Source organism: Neomonachus schauinslandi, chromosome 6 (assembly GCF_002201575.2).
Source record: "Neomonachus schauinslandi chromosome 6, ASM220157v2, whole genome shotgun sequence".
Classification (NCBI taxonomy): Eukaryota; Metazoa; Chordata; class Mammalia; order Carnivora; family Phocidae; genus Neomonachus; species Neomonachus schauinslandi.
Window position 1 is genome coordinate 74,903,508 of NC_058408.1, and position 16,848 is coordinate 74,920,355.

At 40.2% G+C, this 16,848-nt stretch overlaps 1 protein-coding gene across 2 annotated transcripts in view; it reads right to left on the bottom strand.

Annotated features, from left to right (window-relative positions):
* Window positions 1-16,848, bottom strand: part of PRKG1 (protein kinase cGMP-dependent 1) — a 1,258,435-nt gene that overhangs the window by 1,127,078 nt on the left and 114,509 nt on the right. The window lies entirely within an intron of this gene.

The following is a 16,848-nucleotide window of genomic DNA, read 5'->3' on the forward strand; positions in this document are numbered from 1 at the left end:
ATGCCCTCAACAACCTCACCCTTCCTGATACTTACAGAGTTCATCGTTACTTAGCTTAAGGCAATTTTCTCTATTAAAATGGAAGTAATCTTAGAAGAGTGAGTACACTCACTCCTTTATTATTTATACTGAGATATAAATAAGGTTCTCAATGCCAGAGAGCAAGTTCACTACTCCGTCCAGAACTTTCATAAAAATTAAAAAAAAAAAAAGTTCCAAAACTTTTTCTTAAGAGATCAGCGGAAAAAAAATCTTCCATAAACCTTCCAAAGATGACAAATGTAAAAGGACAATTTTTAAAGGGAGGCCTTATTGACCCTGCTATAGTGAGAATATCCTGACACTGGGGACCCGAGCTTATCCATAAACTTCCATACCCAAGTTCATGATGACTCTTTCTTCCCATGAAATGAGAGATAAGTTTCCTAGCTGCAAATGGATACTTACTTCCCCATTAAGGGGCAGAAGTTATAACTTTCCTAGATTATCGATAAAAATGTAATTCAGCCAGTATGAATCCAGAAACAAACCTTATTTAAAAATCCAAAACCTCTCAACTTAATTCTAAGTGTTTTTGCTTTAATTTTAAAGTACATCAATGTGAACTTACTGTAAAATGGAAAGATTTGCCTTGTGGTGAGGTTAAAATTGTCATGATATTTTTAGGCCATGAATCTGAACACTCTCTAGAGAGATCATCTTGGAAAAATGTCCAAAATCAAAACAGGAAATTAACAGGGTCATTAAATTAGAGTAGAAAGTGGTTTTATATATTATTTTGTCCCATATTTCTCTATCAATACATGAGCTTTCTGAGACTAAGGCATGATTCATTTTCTTTGATAAGCATATTTAACTGCACACATGTCCATACATGAGTCTAAAATTTGTATTTTCAATACTCCAGATTTTTGTTCAAGATTTAATTGGGCATTTTAGATAATCAGGAAGATTTCTCTAAATACTGAAAGAATTAAGATTTATAAAATGCATTTATATTTTTAGGCAAAAGGACAAAAGAATGAAACCACAAAGACAACTCTTAAAGATTATGAGCATTTCCTTTCTTTCCTCTCCATCTCTCGCTGAAAAAAATTAATTTTACTTGACCTGAGACATAACTTGGTACAAGCGAGCCATGCTGATTAATAGGGACAACATGACCTCTATGTTAAAAATAATAGGGATTTTCCAAGTGAGCATCCAAAAGTCTACACTTTCAAACTACTGAGGCAGGCTGCTCTTTGTGTATTTGGAGCTGAGAAATGAAAAATTCTTCTAAGAGTAACTGTTCATTGACCGAAGTAACCTATATTCAATTCTAAGAAATGACTTAGGGTTTCACATGATTTTCTTTCTATTTTATCTAAAATGTAACAGCCACACATTCAGTTACTAAGAGACCAGGTTCCAAAATAATTTGAAGCTTAACATTCAGAACCAATATGCTGTTGTTTCTCCCTCCAGTTAACCTAGCTTATCTAAGCAAGGATGCTTTAACTCCATGGCAAGCTAACACATAAATAAGCACAGCAGATGTATTCATTTACTACAGATAAAAGAGAATATTCTTCAGAGGCAATGAGGACAGTAGTAGGCTGCAGAGGACAGAGACAGGAGTGGGATCTGTGTTCTAATCAAGATGCTGTCTTTACGCAAGTTTCCTTACTTCCCTGAGCCTCGAAATCCTCCCTTGAAAACCGATGCTAATAATAACACTTATCTCAAGGGGTTAAGTGTAAAAATTATAGAGAAAAAAATCATGCAAAACATTTAGTAAAGAATTTGGCACAGATAACAGTGCTCAATATAAGCTTTCTATAATGATAATAAGTAGAATTATTATTTCTAATGCTTCCTTGTGAAGTTAAGCTACTACAGAAACTCGCCAAATGCAAACATCACTTGTAGAACCCGCTTTTTTTGTTTGCTTTTTTTTTTTAGTGGCTCTTTAAAAAGAATCAGAGATTAAATTATTTCATACTCTGAAATCAAAATGGCATAGTACTACACTGATTTGAGGATTTCTTTTCTGAAATTTACCCTTAAAGTTTACCTACTTTTGAACAAAAAGTTACTCCAACTTTGTCTCTAATTTTTTTCCCAAGTCCTATTTCTTTGCTCTGTTAACCTTTGAATGGCCTTTGGCCAAAAGCTACTGCTATACTCTTAACTGTGTCCCAAAATAGCTCTAATGGAACTTAAAATCTCAAAGTATCTCAGGGTTGGAAGAGCTCCCAAATGCCATTTGGTAGTATTTCCCTTCCCATCATCCAACATTGCCACCGTCTACTAAGTGGTCGTAGAGCTTTAGTGAAAAGTCTCCAATAATAAAGCTATCACTACTTCAAGAGGCAGCTGATGGTCAGACCACTGCAAATGTGGGAGCCATTTTTAAGAAGCCACTGAATACCTCCAAAGAAAGAAACAGGTGTCCCTGCCTCATTTTTCAACATAGAACTGGAATTATGTCTAAGACAATAACTTGAAAACTCAGCCATATCTCATCTTGACTCCACAGAGAGCTGTGATATGTTTCATTTAAGGAATCAATAAGGTATGTTCTGGGAGCATAGTGCTCTAACAATGATATCAAGAATCTGTTCTGCTTCAGTAAAGCAATACCTCCATTAGAACTCTATCTTATCTCCTTCATCTGTCAAGTGCAAAGAAGAACACGAGCTGTTTCTTGACTGTTGGGAGAATTACATGAGACTGTCCATGTAAAGTACTTAGCCCACAGTACCAGACACACAGTAAGAATTCGACAAATGGCGTTCAACAGGGCAAATAATGTCTATGGGGTAGCTAGCAACATGCCTGGCACAAAGCGTAAAATCCAAGAATGTGATTGTTACTCATTAGGCCATTTGTTTCATTACCCAAGACCTCAAATATTGCCTGCCAAAAAACATAGCTTGATGAGTACTAACACATTAAGAGCAAGGGAACTGGTGACGATGCTGATATAGGACCGAAATGCACCACCACACAGACCTTCTGGGTGAGAAGGAGAATTTCACTATTCCAAGACCCAGAAGCATGATGGGACCCATTGCACAACCAGATCTAAGACTGCTCTACAACAGCGTTAAGGACCACATGCTCTGCTCAAATAGTCCAGGCTGTCAGTAATCGAGACACAGGGCAACCCAAATTGAGAAGTTTCCAGGAAGTATTTTTTTGTCCACTACAATACAGAAATATTACTTCTTCACGAGTGGCTCTGGAATAATAGGGAGCAGTAAACAAAAAACAGAAATAACCAGCCAAGTGTGTTTCTCCATTACCTCGGATCTACCCACTTGCCCCCTTGCATGAGCCCACAGCCTCCCTTGACTGCTACCTCACACCTCAATAACCTCCGACCCAAGGCTCCAGCCTCTCCTCAGCCTCCACCAAGATGCCAGATGGTAAAGCAATCTTCCCCAGATCTCATTGTGCCACTGCCTTGCTTAGAAATTCCCCCCAATTCCATATTGCTCATCTTACCAGATCCCACCTCCTTGATCTAGCCTCCCAGCTTCTCTTCCCTTCTCTCCCGCTGGCCTATGGTCTATTCAGGATTTGAATTCTGCCACCTCCAGGGATTTCAACAGGATTGCTTCCAACCATTAACCCACCAGTTCCTGCTTTGCCTATTCCAAAAGCTAGCTCAGAATTCAATTCCTATAAGAACCCCTGCATTAACCTTTTACTGTCTGTCCTTTCACTGCGGGCATCTCTGTTTTCTGTTGCTGGTATTAACATTCCCCTGTTTCTCCTAAACTTTCTGGAATGCCCCTTCAGGATTAGCCCAGGCCCTCCATTTTATACACAAGCCCAGCAAGCCATGACTTGAGGGACTGAAGTCTTCTAATGCTTTGAAGTGTTTATAATTATATTATACTCCTTCTGGGTGAAGCAGAAATCATCCCAGTATCTTCTGTTTGCTTTCTCTTTGCAAGAGGCAGGGAAAACATGGTTGAAATCATTCTGAAGGGCAGGGTGCCTGGATGCCCTGCCGATCTACTGTAGGACAATGTTTCTTATTGATAAAGCATTTTACCATCCACAAACTGACTTTATGTTATTGAATTTGAGCCTCAAAAAAAAAAAAAGAGAATTTTGATAGTTCTTCATGATTTTTACAAGGTGATGTCACACATTAATTTATAAGAATATCTCCCGTGCCCCACCTTTCCCAAATTTGGCTGGAGATAAGTCATCAGTGACAATGTCTCTTCTCTTTATCCATGCCAACTGCATCTGATAGCACCCCCTCTCAAATTTGTTTTTTCTTCAATTGTTTTAAAGTAATGTTTATTATAACAGCTCCCATTCTTGAAATCTGTGCTTCTCTGTACTTTGCACATAGGACATCAGTAAATACTCACTGAATGAGTCAGAATAAATATTCAAAAAAGTTTTAGTCTCCATAAACCCCACAGGTATAAACACATTTTCAGAAGAAAGTATCACTTTATTGGTAAATTCTTAAATGCTGAATGTAACTGCCCACCTACCCGAGCTCCAAGTCATTTGCCGAAGCCAATAAAATGTTTGAATATAAGCTTGATCTACCCTCTCAATCCACTTCTATTACTATCCAGTTGGAGAGAGTAAAGCAGCCAGAAAACGAACCAACCAACCCTTTATTTGCTGCCTCTTCTTCCACTCTCACAACAATCAGAACACTTTCTATTTTAATGGCCACCCAGGACACAGGTCTACCCATCTTCGTTGCTGTCATCTGTTTTTTTTTTTTCTATTCCCTTTTCCGTATGTTTTTGGGCCACTAAAAACTTAGCTGAAAACAAGATGGCCATTTATATTCCTCTCACTCCTCCAGGACTCCTCCCTGTCACACACACACACACACACACACACACGTGCATGCACACACATGCACATGCAGTGCACAAACAATGCACAAACACGCACAGGCACACACACGCACACATGTGCACGCACACACATGCACATGTAATGCACACAGGCACATGCAATGCACACACGCACATGCACAGACACATGCACACACACATACACACATGTGCACACGCTCACATACAGGCACACATGCATACACATGCACACACGCACGTGCACACACATGTATGTGCACATGCACACACACACGCACACACGTGAGCAGCAGCCGGTCAATCACCACAGCTGATGAACCCCTGACTGCCTCTCTTGAAGAAATCCTAGAGCTACAAAGCCACACTTTGAAAAATCAATGTGGCTCTTTCTATTCTTTATTGCACAGAAAAAAGCCATCTTCCTTCAGCCTAAAAAACTCGCCTGCATGAGTCTGCACAGCCTCCCGGGCTTTTGTATCCGTCTGTCCTTCTGCGTATCTGACCTAGATCATGTTACATGGAAGCGAGATACTATTAAAAGAAGTTGACGAGAGTACAACCCTTATGTCAAAAGATGGAGAATGGAGTTGAAGAGACGAGGCAAGGCCAAACACTGGAGATGACATCATAGACAACTGGGGTCTAAAAAATTAATTAAGTGGTTGGGGGCGGGGTGCGGGGGGGACAGCTTTAGGTCACACAGTCAAGTGGCCCCTCCCAGGCTTTTTCCGAAGGGCTCCCCTGGAAAGTCCTCTTCCCAGCACTGTCCCTGCTGGGCGTGTGTGGCTCCTAGGTGCGACACCAGCTGCCACGCTGGAAATAGCGACTTTCAATGGAATTGAGTTATGTTTGGCAAAAATGACATCTTTTATTGAGGCTTTTGGGTTTCTTCTTCTTTTTTTAGTGTTTTGAAATAGAATGTTGAAAATATTCCTACTGCTCTGCCTGCTTTCTGCTTAAAAGAGTTTCTTGCTACTTGTAACATGCTAATGCAATCTGACTATGCAAATCGCAAGGTTTAATTGTTTTGTATTTTAAATAGGATCTCCCTCTTAAAAACCGATTGCTCTCTCTGTATGAATAAGGATTTTTTTTTTAATATTTAACCAACAGTTTTTACTTGATCTTTCTCTCCCCGTGAGGGGCCAAACATGTAGGAAGTGGGAGCGGAAGACAGAAGAGGGTATCCCGGGTCGGTTACAGACTTGGGAGAAGTATTCAGAGTTCATGCCCTGCAGAACACGACGCAGTCTGTACACTACTGGAAAGGCTTGGGAGGAACAGAAAGGAGGAACAGAAAGGCATAAAAACATAGCAGAGGCTGCATGAGCCTGAAGAGTCAGAAAAAGTCATTCCTTTCCCTAGCAGTGTGACCGACTAGCTGGACATCTTCCAATCAGTCCCTTCATCTCTCTGGGCTTCACTCACAAGGGACCGACTCGGTATCCATGTCCATTTCACTGCAAAGCCAAGTGCTCTTTGCCACCACATTGCCCTGCATATCATAATTTAAATTATGAAAAGTGAAGCCTATGGGTGTCTAGTAGTTTATGAGAAAAACAGGAAGTTGGTACAGAGGTCTAAAATCACTGTTCCATGTCGCCAATTAATGAGGGATTTTGGTAGCTGTTGAATCAAAATTAAGCTCTCCTGCTGCCAAGTTGAACCCCATAGAGCTTTTGCAATTTTTGATTCCAATTTCTGCTGAATACAACCTGGTATACATATTAAATGACACCATAATATGCTGACAGTATTTCAAAAAATCAATTTATGTGCCACGTCAACCTGGTACAGCATTCATATGAATCTGGAACGTGAAAATTACTTGACCCGGTTGACACTAACGTCAGACTACTGTGGACATCAATATGTTTAAGGATGAGCTAAAAAAGCTGGAGATTTGAAATACTGTATTGGGCTCACTAATTCTACCTCATTTCAATTTTTCTGATATGTAATAAAAATTAAAGATCTGAACAAAACAAATTGGTCTGGCACTTTCATCATCAAATGTATTTCCATGACACACTCAGATCTGGTTCAAGCCTCCTAGGTCACAGGAGTTTTGTACATTTTAACTAGTAACCTCTCTGGCAATTATGCTTATGAATCTAATGAAAAAAAAAGGAAATCCAGCTTCAGAAACTTATCAGGATGATCATGCATGATCCTACATACACACACTCCACACATTCCTTTGGAGTGGAAGATCTATTTCAAGATTGTTTTTTCTTCTTCTTTGTTGACTAGAAAAAGCAGTACATACTATTCCAACAACCTACATTTTTATTCCTGGTTTTAAACCCAAGGCTTTTTTTTTTTTCCTGCTGCAATATTGTATAATTAGTATCTTTAGTAAAGTTTGGTTATACAGTGCTCAAGCAGTGGTTTCCTAGGAAGCCAGTAAATGTTTTAAGAGAATCCAATGTAAGAAGTCTAGGCTAGCCACTGAGGCACAATGACTAGGATTCTCCACAGCTAGAGCCCCCTAACCCAGGAAGGGTAAAGAAGATGTGATCAATTACTATGTGGGAAAGGCTCTTTAACGGTATTATACAAAACAAAAAACAAAAAAAAAAACACATATACGACTGTACCTAACCTATTTCCTGCCTAAACTCCATCCTCCATCCATAAAACAATGCTTTCAGCACAAAATAAAGAAAACCATGACAATTCTGTCTCGCTCTGTAGGGGGTATATTGCCACATCGCAAGAAAAAAATACCACCCTTGCCTCTCATTCTTGGTATGCAGTGTAGCTTTACACAAAAGAGCTGCAGATCAACGGGGGTAAGGGAAAAACTGGACTCTGCTATAGGCTCTGTAATCTTCTGCTTTTGTAGAAGTATAATCCCTCTGAACTTGAACTTCCTCACGCTCTGCCTCCATGGAAAACTCTACAAACATCCCTTCAAAAAATACACCCGAAAGAATGTATCGAGCTGTTGAGGCCCACAGAAATGCCCAAAATGACTGGATTCCAGCTAATGTTTTGAACACCCCACATTCTACCATTGGCCCAACCTTGAAGCCTCTTCTCTTCTCCACCAATGCACTCAGTATCAGCCGACAAGCACTGTAGACTGTCCCTCCCGCGTCAATCACCTTTCTGTCAGCCAACTGTTCCAAGTAAAGAGTTCATGAACCCTCCCTACCTAGCCTCACTACCTAAAACACCCCCCAAAGCACAGCCCATCCTACAAACAGCTGCAGATCAGTCTCCCGCATAAATCATCGGAGTAGCCGCCCTATCCAAAACTCTCCAGCGGGGCTTCACGGCCCACCTACAGAGAGTTGTCGATTCTCTAGTGATCTGCAAACCTCTCTACCAACCAGGCCCAGTTCCGTTCCCAAATTACTCCAGTCCTCACCCTCACCAACTCTGTACTTTAACAGAACTGAAATAGTCAAGATAATATTCATGATTCCCCAAAGCACCATATGGCTTCATGTCTCTGCAGCTTCCCCGAAGTGTACTTGTAAATCTACCACAGGGGTGACAAAATTTCCCTTTTCCATATATTTCTCCAAATACAGTTGGAGGGCCCACTGTGGAGACAAACTGGTTCCACATATAATTACCAGCACAGTCCACTTCTTCCCAGTGGCCCTGCCCACCCCCGAGCTGAAGCTATTCCCATCCCTAATGTGGATCCTGCAGCGGGGCTCCTGGCTTCCAGCCCTGTCCTCTCTCCCACAGTTCATTCCCCATTTAGCCTACAGAATGGTCTAGTTCTTCTATTTCTTCAGCAGCTTTATTTATGCATAAATGATAAGCAATAAACTGGGCCTATGTAAACTATATAATAAGCAAAATACACAATTTGATGTTCTGACATGTGTATACACCCGTGAAAGCATGACCACAAACAAGATAATGAACACAGGTGCCACCCCGAAGGCTTTCTCATGACGTCTGCAACCTCTTCCAACCATCCCTCCCTCTGCCCTCGGTGACCACTGATTTGTTCTCTACGCCACAACCGGCATTTTCTAGAATTTTATAGCAGCAAAAAGTGGAATAATACAATATATACTCTTTTGTTTCCAACTTCTTTCAACAGCATATTTTGAGATGCATTCACGTTGTAGTGGGTTTGAACAGTTGATTGCTTTCCTTTGCTGACTAGCACTCTACTGGATGAATACACCTCTTTGTTTTTCCATTCACCTGTGGGTGAGCTATAGCTGGCTTCCAGTTTTTAGCTATTATAAATAAAGACTCTATGAACATTAGTGTGCAAGTCTCAGTAGAGACATCTGTTTTATTTTTCCTGGGTAATTCCCTAGGAGTAGAATGGGTAGGTCATATGGCAGATATATATTTAACATTAAAAAGAAAACCTGTGTAAATGTTTTCCAAGTGCCTATACCATTCTGTATTCCATCAGCAGGGTATGAGATCCCCAGTGCCTTCAGACTCGGTGTGGTCAGCCACTGAGCATTAGCCATTCTGACAGATATGTAGCAATACCACACTGCGGTTGTAATTCATACTTTCCTAATGACTAAAGATGTTGAGAATTTGTACATATGCTTCATATGCTTGAGGTTCTTTTTATATTCTTTTATATGTATGCTTGAGGTTCTATTTATATTTATATATTATATTCTTTTCATATTAATACATCCTTAATCAGCTATATTATTTAGAAATATGCTCTCCCAGTCTATTACTTCCCTGTTTATTATTTGCTTATTTACTTATTTATGAGAGAGAGCTAGCATGCGAACAGGGGGAAGGGACAGAGAGAGAGGGAGAGAGAGAATCTGAAGGAGGTTCCATGCCCAGTGTGGAGCCCAACACGGGTTTGACCTCATGACCCTGACCGAGATCATGACCTGAGCCAAAATCAAGAGTCTGATGCTTAACCAACTGAGCCCCCCAGGCATCCCTCTGTTTATTCTCTTTTAAAGACAGAAGTTTTTAACATAATGATGTCTAATCTATCAGTTTGCTCTCTTGTGGAATGTGTTTTTGGTGTCGTCTTGAAGAAATCTTTGCCTGCTCTTACACAAAGGCACAAGATTTTATATCTTACATGTTCTAAAAGTTGTATAGTTTTAGGTTTTGCATTTAGGTCAGTGGTCCATTGAAGTTTTTTTTTTATCTTATATGAGGTATGTGTCATATTTTTGCAGATGGATATCCAATTGTAATTTATCTTTCTATGTGGGTGCCAACACCACACTACTTTGGCCTTGTTGCTTTATAATAAGTCTTAAAATAGCATTAGTCTTCCAACTTTGTTCTTTTTAAAAGTTGTTTTGGCAATTCTAAGGCCCATATACACTTTTTTTTTTAAAGATTTATTTATTTATTTGAGAGAGAGAGAGAGAGCGAGCCTGCATGCACAAGCAGGGGGAGGGGCAGAGGGAAAGGATCTCAAGCAGACTCCCCACTGAGTGGAGCCCAACTTGGGGCTTGATCCCACAACCCTGAGATCATGACCCGAACCAAAATCAAGAGTCAGACGCTCAACTGGCTGAGCCACCCAGGTGCCCCGAGGCCCATATATACTTTAAAAATCAGCTCCTCAATTTCTACAAAAATGTCTGCTGGAATTTTTATTGGGATTGTCTTGAAACAATATATCAACCTGTGGATAACTGACAACAGTATCAGGAATGACACACAAATGCTGTATATATCTCTCCATTTTTTTTCTTCTTAAATTTATCTCACTAATGAGGGCACCTGGGTGGCTCACCGGATTAAGTGGAGGACTTGATTTCAGCTCAGGTCATGTCTCAGGGTCGTGGGATCAAGCCCCATGTGATCTTGGGGCTCTGTGCTCAGCAGGGAGTCTGCTTGAGATCCTCATCTTCTACCCCCCCCACCACTTGCTCTCTTTATCTTTTTCTCTAATAAATAAATGTTTAAAAAAATGTTATCTCACCAACGATATGTAGTCTTCAGTACACAGCTCCTTCACATCTCTTGTTGGCTGCATTCCTAAGTAGTGCATATTTTTATGGTACCAGACAAGGTACTTTGGTTCACTTTCTGATTCCAAGTATAGAAATACAATATATTTTGTGTATGGATGTCGTATCTTGCACCTTGGTTGAGTCGCTGCTTAGTTCCATCAGCTTGTCTGTAGATTCCATCACATTTTCTATATATATGATAGTCTTGCCCACAAACACAGCCATTTATACGTCATCCTTTCCAGTACAAAGCTCTTTGCTTCCCCTTGAATTACTGCATTGGCTAGAATCACCAGTATACTGTACAGAGAAGTGAAGAGAGCAGGAATCCTCATCTTGCTCCTGATCTTAGGAGGAACCTTTGGGAAATATCTCCTCCTTTTTGGAAGAATATGGATAGAATTTGCATGATTTCATCCTTGAATGTTTGGTAGAATGCACCAGTGAAGCCCTCTGGACCTATAATTTTCTTGATGGAGAGGTTTTTAACCACAAATTTAATTTCTGTAACGGATGTGCTGCCAGTCAGGTTATCCGCTTCTTCCTGAGTGAGCTTGGAGAGTATGTGTCTTTCAAGCAGTGTATTCATTTCATGTGAGCTGTAAGATTTATCAGCATCAAATTGTTCAAAAACTTCCTTATTATCCTTTTAGTATTTGTAGAATCCATAGAATGTCTACCTCATTTCTGACAAAGCCTCTCCCTCTATTTTCCTCATTAGATCTGGTTGGAGGATCATCAGTTTTACTGATGTTATCAAAGAACCAACTTTGGGCTTCATTGATTCTTTCTCGATTTTTCCACTTGTTCTCTATTTCATTGATTTCTAATCTAATTTTTATTTCCTCTCTTCTACTTACTTTGGGATTCATTTGCTCTTATTTTGGTCATTTCTTGATAGGAAAGAATAATCCTTCTACACATGTAAATCAGATACCAGCTCCCACTAGACAACCCTGATGTTTGCTATTGCTCTGGAATAAAACCTGGGCTCCCTAACAGCCTCACAGAAGCTTATGTGTACCTGTGTCCCTAACCTTATGTCCCACCGGCTCTCCACTCACCCACTGTGCGCAGCCCTCCCATACGCCCAACTGGTTCCTGCCAACTGGGCCTTTGCACTTGCTCTTTCTTCTCCCTGAGTTTTCCCTGAGGACTTTTTTCTCAGGTCTTTGCACAGCTGCCCTTTTCCCACCAGTGTAATTTCAGATCTGGCAAAACCTCTTGCACAAAGGCCCTCCCAGACTTTCCCATCTAAAGTAGCCCACCAACTCACCATCTTTGCTCATTATTATAGCATCCTTCAAACCATCTCTACTGTCTCCATTTATTTGCTTGCATTTTGGTTTTGGTTTTTGTTTCTCTCTCCCTGGCTTCTGTCTGCTTATGGAATGCTAAGACACTTTTGTCTCTTCACTCTTGTGTCCTTACCACTCTACCCATTGTGAAGCACATAGCAGGTGCTCGGGAAACATTTGGTGAGTGAATGAGCACCCAGGCACCATCAAATGAATCTTTTTTTTGTCTCCACCATTAAGGTTTTTATCCGAGTAACATTTCAGTGACATATTCCAACTACAACAAAAATTCTTTTTCTCCATTTCAATCTGCAGGTCCTCTAGAGATGGCCAGGCCCTTGCTTGTGGATTCAAGCTTGTTTTATAGCTGGTCCCAGAGTGGGGCTTTAATTATTGTCTCTGCTACTGAAAACAGGCAAGGACCTAAGTGAATCTAAGCATGACTGACATAACTTCTCCCTCCCTGGAAAGGTGCCAATTTCTTAAGAAACTGCTTGTCCATGAAGCTGGGTCAAGATGTAATTCCAAGCTACAATTTCATGAAGGTGTTTCTCTTTTTTTGCCCTTAATTTCTTTTTTTTTTAATTGACAAACTTGAATTTTAAAAACCTGCCCAATTAAATTCACATAATTATTATGAGGATGAAATGCAATAAAAGGGACACTTTGAAAACTTAGACATGATCCAAATAAGAGGACATTTTGAACAATGAAAATGCTGTGTTATATTAACCCAAGATATGGCATGTTTAATAAATAAGAATTGCACTGGAAGAAGAAATGTGGAGAGTTCATTCCATTGCCTCAAGTAGGAGAGTTTCCAGCCTCTTTTTTTTAATTTTTTTTTTTTTTACTAACATATAATGTATTATTTGTTTCAGGGGTACAGGTCTGTGATTCAACAGTGTTGCACAATTCACAGCACTCACCATAGCACATACCCTCCCCAGTGTCCATCACCCAGCCACCCCATCCCTCCCACCCCCCTCCACTCCAGCAACCCTCAGTTTGTTTCCTGAGATTAAGAGTCTCTTATGGTTTGTCTCCCTCTCTTGTTTCATCTTGTTTCATTTTTCCCTCCCTTCCCCTATGATCCTCTGTCTTGTTTCTCAAATTCCTCATATCAGTAAGATCATATGACACTTGTCTTTCTCTGATTGAGCATAATACTCTTTAGTCCCATCCACTCATGAAGGTGTTTCTTAGAATTTCTCAGTCCAGCAAAAAAATGCTCAGCCATGTAGAGTTGTGGGCACCAGTTTTCCTAGCTGAACCGCCCCATCTTGAATGGTGCGTTCTCCCAAGTTATAACACAAATCAACAACTGTCGATCACAGTTGTAACATAGATATGTTATGTAATGTAATGTAACATAGATACCAGGCACAGAACCCTGTGTTTAAACCTGGATTAGCTAATTTAATCTCAACAATTCTGTGAGGTGTGTAGTATTATTGCTGCCATTTTGCAATAAGGCAACTGAGGCTCAGAGGGGCTTAATAACTTGTCCAAAATCCAATCAGTGTTGAACCTTGGCAGGGTTGAGACTCGATCCATCCAGTTCTCTGATTCCAGTGTCCTCACCTAAACACTACTTTGTGCCACATCCTTTCCCAGTGGGGACAAGACACTGACTTGCTCATTGCTATTTTTCTGTCATGTCTCTTATGAAGTAGAAATTCAGTAAATATTTATTAAATTGACTTGACTGTTACACCAAATAATATGTTCCTAAGTTAGGCTATAATTTAGATTAGTGGCATAAGAGCACTAAATCTTGTATATCCCTAGCCATAGTTTTGGTGATGTTTGGGGCTGTGTCTTCACAAAAACAACACAAAACAAAAAACAACGGAAAACAAAACTGAGCAATACTGTCAATAAAATTGACTGACTAGTAATTATATGTTGTCATATCCAGAACCAGTTCAAAAAAATTTATATGTAAAATGACAATAGATTTAAAATATCAATTTGTCCCCAATATCTAGATTTAGAATGATGGTTTCTTGACCACCAGGGCTCAATCTTTTTAACTATGAAACATTTCCAAAACTTTGAAAACTACATAAAATAAGCTGTCCATGTAGCCACGAGTCAATTTTAGTAAACGTTAACACTTTGCAATATTTGATTCAGCTCTCCCTTCTCTCTTTCTGAATCAAAGAACTTGATATAGCTAAAGCTTCACTTCACATACCGGTATAATTACCTCCTTCCTTCTTCACAAAACACTACATTCCTGAGGTTGGAGATCATTCTCATGGAGACTTTTACAACTGCACTGCATGTCTAACTATCCATAACCAACAAATAGCATCATTTTATGTTGGAGATTTTACATAAATGGTATCACATTGTATATATCTTCCTGCAACATCCTTATTCACTCCAAAATGTTTTTCAAATGCATCCATAAATTACCATTGAATAAATTTTAATTAAATAAAACACATGCTTTTTCCAAGAAGAAAGAAAAGAGTGCAGCTTTATTCAGAAGCATCAAAAATATGTTCGAAAGGCTTTCTGCTTCTTTTCAGGGTCTCGTACTTATGCAACTGTCTCTCGTCATTCACTATTTCTCCAGAAATGCCTTTTGGTATCACCATATATTTTAATTTGGATTGTATTTTTAGCAAAGTTATACATGAAGATGATTTAAAGACTCAAATCATTGCACAAGGCTTGTTACACAGCAGGTTCTTCCCAGGCCAGCCCCCATTATCTCTGGTCCCTAGAATCAAACATGTTTAAAGGTTTTTGGTTTTCCTTCCATAGATCTAAAAAAAAGAATCATCTAGCTAACATACTTACATTGCCACTTTTTGTTTTTAGTTTTGTAATTTTCTCTTCACTTCCTACTGTATGGAAAAAACAGCCTCGGCCCTCTTTCCCCTCCCTGCCACCCCCACTGGGTGCATGTGCATGCATGCACACACATACACGTGCACACACACATGTGCACACACACTTCCGACCTACCTCCTCCTCCCCATATTAGAACGCACTGTTTGTCAGATCAGCGCTGACTGCTTACGTCGCGGTGACCGTGTAAACGCTCTTCACAGCCGATTTGTGCCGCACACCATGAGTACTTGGTTTCTGAAGAATGTTTTGTTTTCTGATTGTTAACAGCTGTTGTTTTCTGAGTTCATTTCTTTTTTAGGTAATTGGCTTTTTTATGTATTTACCTCAGACTCTCCCGTAGGTCTATAAATCTCTCAATACATTCATACGAGTTGAGAATGCTGTCAAGTTCATCCACACAAAGTCACTCCCAAGGACAATGCCATTCCTTCGGTGGGGGGGGGGGGGGGGGCAGGCCTGTGCACCTGACGTGTCGCACACCTTTCATTGCGAGGTGTCCCTGCCGCAGTGACCCGGGACTCCTGCTGCCTCTGACTTTTGTTGGCTCCCCTGCTTCATGGACCTCACTTTCCTGATCTCTTTGTTTCTGGTGGAGCCCATTCTTCATTATCTTCCAGAGAAAGGGTGTTTGGGGGTAAACCCCAAGACCTCAACTATTTGAAATGTCTCTTCCATCATCACAGTCAGTGACAATGTTATCGAATACAGAATTCTCTGTCGAGGGATCATTGTTCCCTTTGAATTTTGAAAGCACTACTCCATTGCTTTTAACCCAAAGAAATACAAAGTTGTGCTGATTCCAGATCCTCTGAAGTTTATCCCCCTACCTCCCCAGAACCTGAGGCTTGCCCAGTATTTTAAAATTTCATAATCAAACGCCTTCATTCATGGGTCTAATTCATCACCCTGGGACTTGACAACCTGGAACCATATGTCCTCCAATTCTGAGAATCTCCCCTCCCATGAACCTCCCCTCTTTCTGTTGTACCTCCTGGATGCATCCTGTAATTTATTTTTCCTACTTTTTCCAAATCTTTGCCATTTGTTCAATTTTCTAGAAGATTTTCTCAAATCCAACTCTTAATTGAGCCTTTCATTCTGCTATAATGTTTCTCATTTCATTTCCAAGAGCTGGTCCTGTGCTCTGCCAATTTTTTTTTTTCTCTTTCAGCAGTACCCTCTGTTTCATTCATGCGATTTCTTTTCTTCTTTATCAGAAGTTTGTATTATGGGTGATTACTTCTTCCTGCATAGTCACTGTCTCTTCCAAGTAGCTGTTTTCCATAGTAAGTATGTGTTTTACTCGAATATCCTGTGAACCCTGACTGATGAGTTTGAGTCATTCCAAAGGCTGATTAGAAGCTCTGTGTCTGAGGATGGGGCTTATTAACAATGGTCCTCATGGCAGGGGATCAACCCTGTGTGTTTCCTTGTAGAATCTCAATGTCAGCATCTTTACCTTTGTTTCCTCCCCTGCCTCCCACCTCTTTTCAGCTGTCAAATAACCCAGAGAAGATGCTTCTCATCTCCCACCAGGAGGAAACAATTCTGACTACCAACATACTAGAAGCTGGATGGGAGACAAAGACCGAGAAGTTTCTAAACTCAGTGGTAGACTTCCACTTAACCTCACGGTTTCAAGTTCACAGTCCCTAACTTGAACTTTGCCCCATCTTTCCAAGTCCAAAGACCCTTTATTTTAAATTGGTAGATAATAAACATCCAGTCTTCTGCCAGTGTGGGGAAGGGGCTGTCCCAATGGTCAGAGGAGCCAACTGGCCCCAACTCACAAGAGCCAACTATTCAATTTCCAGACGTTGTCATTCTGGTTGCTGAATACAGTCATTATTAAAAATTAAATTATGTAAACATATAATAATTATATTAAAACAAAGATAA